This window comes from Lepisosteus oculatus, unplaced genomic scaffold (genome assembly GCF_040954835.1).
Source record: "Lepisosteus oculatus isolate fLepOcu1 unplaced genomic scaffold, fLepOcu1.hap2 HAP2_SCAFFOLD_64, whole genome shotgun sequence".
NCBI classification, from domain to species: domain Eukaryota; kingdom Metazoa; phylum Chordata; class Actinopteri; order Semionotiformes; family Lepisosteidae; genus Lepisosteus; species Lepisosteus oculatus.
Window position 1 is genome coordinate 259001 of NW_027168193.1, and position 6000 is coordinate 265000.

Below are 6000 nucleotides of genomic sequence, written 5' to 3' on the forward strand. Positions count from 1 at the left end.
ACTTGAAATAGCTCTTACATTAGTGGTAGACGCAGGAATCGCCTTTTTATTTACGCTCTTACCAACGTGATGGAAAGCAAAACAAAGCAAAGCAGAGCAGAGCAAAACAAAACGAACAAACGAAAACCCTCACGTCCCGCACTCGCATATAACGCCGTTATGTGCCCAAGCGTTATTGTACGTCATCCTAGCACTGCACCCCGGGGCGTAAGGTATATGGGAACGAGCACACGCCACGAATCGTCTCGAATCACTCCCTACAGCTGTAAGGCGCCTTGAAGCGTGCACCCCCAACATTCTTCTTTGCGCATCTGTGAAAGGTAAACTCTTGAGCAAACTCTGAACCAGCTCTAAGGAAACTAATCCGATTAGACGTTACTTTGACTCATCTTTTTACGCTCAGTGCTGGATTGCTCAAACTCCAGCTAGGGTTAGGGTTAGCATTCCCACACTAGTTAGACACTTTGTTTACGCTCAGTGCTGGATTTTGGGAACTTCAGGACGGGTGGGAATTTTCTCCTATCTGTCAATTCTGTTTTGTTTTGGAGACTCTTGGCTGCCTATGTTGTACAGTGCAGCGTGAAGGAAACATTTTCCAAAACTGTGTCAGCTCAAAAGTTATAAGAAAACCTCTCCAGCTGCTTTAACTCTCTTCATTTTTGTCATTTAATGTGACACTCGATGTATAACTGGAGCCTCACATATGCAAATGGTGAGGCTCCAGTTCGACACCCAGTTCGACACCACTTTACAGTATCTGACAAAAGCATGGCAGACTGTGCCGGACCGGCAAATAACTTCCGCTTATTTTTACCATATTAAACATTGGAAATCCAACCACTTGCATTTGTGACACTTGATTTTGGCTCCACCTAAGACACTCTTAAATCTTCAAACACTTTTCTCTTCTCCCGCAACACTCTTGTCTGTCGGCACTATGTGGCAGCGTTGCATGACAACCCCTCTCACCACGGAAAGGAACCTAACAGCTTTGGTAAGAGAGGAGAAAAGGACCTGGCCCGTATGGGACTCGAACCTGTGACCTTGGCGTTATTAGCACCACGCTCTAACCAACTGAGCTAACCGGCCTCACAACAATGCTTCTCTCTGTGCTGCAAAAAATCAAACTCAGGGAATTTCTTTTGTCCTCCTTTGAATAGAAAGCCGTGTAATTCAGTGTACGGCCTTTCTCGTGCAGTTTCATGGTTCTTGTAATCCAAATCCTACACTGGCGTGAAGTGCCCCCCCATTTCACGGCATTTTTCAGCTGATTTAAAATGTACCTAAAGGAGAAGCATTTTTGAAGACCATCAATTACCAAGAGCTTTTGTCAAAGGTTTTGGTGGTCATTTTTAATGACCACAGAGCGCTGTGATCTCGGTTTTACATCTCATCCAAAAGACAGCGCCCTCTTACAACACAGCATCTCCGTCACTATACTGGGGAATTGGGAACCGCACAGACCTCAGGGTGAGCGCCCCCCCCGCCGGCACCATTAACACCGCTTCCAGCTGAAAGCGTTGTTTTTCCCTGTAGCTCATCCTCATCCGGGTACTGACCTGGCTCACACCTGCTTAGCTTCAGTGGGTTTTCAGTTGCAAGTTGCAAGGGGATGCAAGTGATGGAGCCGTTCGCTTCAAAAGCCACTGCATTGGCCGGGAATCGAACCCGAGCCTCCCGCATGGCAGGCGAAAATTCTACCACTGAACCACCAATGCTTAGTGCCTGGGCCTTCAAAAAAGACGCTTTTTTGGTGCTCTGTGCAAAACGCGTCGACATCTGCTTCCAGCTGCAAAATGCCATTCACGGACGCTGAAGAATTTATTTCTAAGGCAGCGGGTACAAGCGATTGGGTGTTTTAAAACCACCAGAAACAGCAAAGAGGCGCGCTTCTTTGCTTGCGCCGGAACACACCAACTGGAGGCGGACAATGTAGTCGGCAGGATTCGAACAGGCGCGGAGAGACCCCAATGGATTTCTAGTTCATCGCCTTAACCACTCGGCCACGACTACAGCAATCGTCATAGCACTGCACCCCGGGGCGTACGGTATAAGGGAACGAGCACACGCCATGAATCGTCTCGAATCACTCCCTACAGCTGTAAGGCGCCTTGAAGCGTGCACCCCCAACATTCTTCTTTGCGCATCTGTGAAAGGTAAACTCTTGAGCAAACTCTGAACCAGCTCTAAGGAAACTAATCCGATTAGACGTTACTTTGACTCATCCTTTAAGGGACCCTTGTTAATTGGAGAAATCAATGATTTCGAATGAATTCTGTATGCGTTAAAAGACAGCTATACACAGAAAACATGCAGGACACTGCTCATGATGTTTCCCGAGCCGAAACACAGTGCGTTTTTCCAAGCCATTTGACAAAGCCCGCCCACTGAAAACTGCAGCAGATCGTGTAAAGGCGTTCAACTTTGTAACTACTGCACGCACAGGAAGCAGAATAAATTCCTCTTTTCAAACTGTCAAAGGTTTGCTGCAGGACATCGCACAATCTCTTTTGAACGGGGACAAACGATTTCTTATGGGGCGCAGTAAGTACAGACGTTTATAAAGCTCCACTCATGCCGACGATGCAGCATGAAGAAGCGCAACCTAACGTTTGACAGACAAAAGCCGGGCGCCGCTACGAGCAATATGAAATCAAACTGACAGCACACGGCGTTTCGCGCTGACTCAAAAGTGATCTCGACAGACGATGTTCTCTGCATAACGCTGAAAGAGCTAAAGAGCGTTTCTGTTGAGACGTAACCCATTGGGCAAAAGACGTATAATATACGTCTATTAAACGCATATCTTAGACGTCTAAATGTGGTCTACAATTCGTCTAGAATGAAATTCTAATATACGTCTAAAGTTAAACGTCAATTATACGTCTATATTTAGACGTTCATTATACATAAATGGTTGGAGTTCTATTATACGGATAAATTTAGAGGACTATTATACATATATGGTTGGAGTTCCGGATAACTTTAGAGGTCTATTATACGTATAACTTTAGAGGTCTATTATACGTATATGGTTAGAGGTCTATTATACGGATAACATTAGAGGTCTATTATACGTATATGGGTAGAGGTCTATTATACATCAAAGATAGATTTTATAGGTGTAGAAACAAGTAAAACAAGCCAATGATTAGGTTTAGAAATGTATTCTGAAAATACACATTCACACCTGAAACATATGTATTTCAAATTATACATTGTATACAATCAATCAACAATCAACATATGGGCAATAATCATAAAAACACAACTAGTCTTAAACTTCAGCTACAAATTCTGGTAACATGGCAATATACAGTATAGTAATGACAAACACAAAACTAATTACATTAACACACTAACTCAAAACCACATTTTGATTCAAATATACATTTTAAAATGTACAACTTCTATATTTCCAAGAAAAAAAAATATTACAATGGAAGTTAAGACGATTTTTGTCCACTATTTGCAAACCCTGTCTAATTGTCCTAACAGAACCAAAAACCTATTATTTTCAGAGTCCAGATCTCCTGGCCCCCTGCCTTGCATATGCATTCTTCAAGTAACACATTGCGTGCTCCTTTATTTCTTTTTCTGTTGATGTAGGGTGGGACTTCAGCACCGCAGCTAGGAGAAAATTATATAATATTACTTCCCAAATAAATGATGATTAATATCTTCTTTAGTATAATCTAAAAAATGAACGGTTTACTAAGCTCAAAGCTGAAATAAATGTATAAAATTTGGCTTGCATCATAGCAGTTGAGCAATAAAGTCTGTCCTAATTAAAGAGTACCCAAAGTTTGAAAGTACAACATAGAATAAGAATAAGAGAAACGGCAAAACGATTTTGTGTCATCTTCCCCATTCACACTATTTTATGTGCCGTTTTTTTGCTTTTTCACATACTATTTTAATCAAAATAATATTAAGAAAGATCTGTATGTATTCAGATAGTATTATTATTGTTCATACTTACTCGTCAAAAGAGGATTGCTGAGATATTTGCGGATATACTTCTACGTTTGAAAAACGTGTCCAAAATGGTGACCAACGAATACTAGCAATGCATTGTGGTATATAACCGGAAAATATGCTGGGTTCGATATTTTCTCAACGTATGCGTTTATTAATGTTGTCGATATTATGGTTGAAATTTAACATTGATAATACATCGCTGCTATGTGCCCCCTGCTATGAGCTGATGTGCAATTTTAACGCATGCAATAAGTAAGGATCGGTCACTGTTGTATGGTATTATATATAATGACATTATGGAATAGGATGGGGACAGGCCTGGCATCACGGGGGGAGGGGGGAATGTCGCCGCTTCAGTTTTGGGCAAAAAGTTTTACCTAACTTAATTTGCACCCTAAAAAAATAGTTGTACTTTGTCAATGGTCAGACAACACTAAATGACACGAACAGTCACTCAGTCTGTTTGATGGGCAGGAGGGCTATCCGTCCAGGAACTGCACATATTATTGAGTTTTAACATTACGATCCTGTTTGCTCAGGTGGACCGATTCCTTGCAGTAGTTTATCATTATACTTAAAATCGTTATATAACTAGGACTAGTTATAGCAGTCTGTGCTTTCTCTTGGTTTTACAACATTTTTTTCTTAACGATTCAGAACGTCCATGTAGCTGTTTAAGGCTTAGAAGCAGCTGACTGTTTCACTACCTAGCTGATCACTGTCAGTCAGGGAGCTCAGAGGTGAAAAGCCTGTCTGAGAGACAATTCGTCGTCGATCAGTTCAATATGTTCCGTACCAGCTCGGCGCACCTGAGATCATCTTGGTAGCCGTGTAGCTCAGATGAGTGAGAGCGTGTGTGTGTGTACCACCGTGATTGGATGCCGGTCCTTCTCAGGTCACAGTAAACCTTCTGCTGCCTAACTTCCCTAATTTTGGGGATCCCTTTGAAAAAGCAAAGGAAAAAAAAACTGTCTCTCATCAGCGTGATTGACCCTCCCCAGTGTGCCCCAGTGGCCTAATGGCTAAGACACTGGCCTCCTAAAACAGCGATTGTGGGTTTGAGTCCCATCTGGGGTGCTCCTGTCCCATTTTGAGCGTACAAATGTCCTTGTGATTTGCAAAGCTACAACCCCACCTTACTCAGTGAGCGTCTCTGCTTTTCTCTCACATACAGTTGGGAGAAAAACTTTTGTAAACAGCCCTTCGGAATGATGTGGATTTCTGCATGAATGGCTCCTAACATGTGATCTTATCTTTATCTAAGTCATAATAATTAATAAAGAGAGTCTGATTTCACAAACAACACACGCCCAACATTTGACATTGCTGTTTCTTTATTGACCAAATGGTTTAAACAATCAAGGTCATTGATGGAAAAAGTATGTGAACCCTTATATTAAGGAGCTAGTGGAACCTCCTTTATGACAAAAACCTCAATCCCCACTTTCTGTAGCGGCTGGTCAGACCTGAGCAGCGGTTAGGAAGTATTTTGGCCTATTCCTCTATGCAAAACTGTTTCAGTTCATGTATATTTTTGGGATGTCTTGCGCTGAACGGCCTGCTTCAGATCACGCCACAGCACTTCAATGGGATTGGGGTCAGGACTCTTACTTGGCCATCCCAAAATATGGAATTTCTTCTGTTTCAGCCACTCTGTTGTTGATGTACTCCTTTGTTTTTGTCATGCTGCATGACCCAGCGTCTTTCGAGTTTTAGATCACAGGCAGACACCCTGACATTCTGCTGTAGAATTTCCTGATACATCTTGGAATTCATCGGTCCCTCGATGATTGCAAGCCGTACAGCCTCCGCCATGCTTCCCAGGTGGGATGAGGTTTTGGAGTTGGTATGCAGTGTTTTGTTATCTCCAAACATAACGCTGTGCACATTTACCAACAAGTTCAACTTTTGTCACGTCTGTCCACAGAACATTGTTCCAGGAGTTGCTGTGGAACATCCATGTGGTCTTTAGCAAACTTGAGAGGGGCAGTGGTGGTTTTTTTTGGGGGGAGAGCAGTG

The 6000-nt window shown here is 42.6% G+C and overlaps 1 non-coding gene across 1 annotated transcript; it reads right to left on the minus strand.

The window, feature by feature from the left end:
• Positions 1 to 1647: 1647 nt before the first annotated feature.
• Positions 1648 to 1718, minus strand: trnag-gcc (transfer RNA glycine (anticodon GCC)). Its single transcript has one exon. It is a non-coding gene; the product is annotated as a tRNA-Gly (tRNA).
• Between the last annotated feature and the right edge of the window lie 4282 nt (positions 1719 to 6000).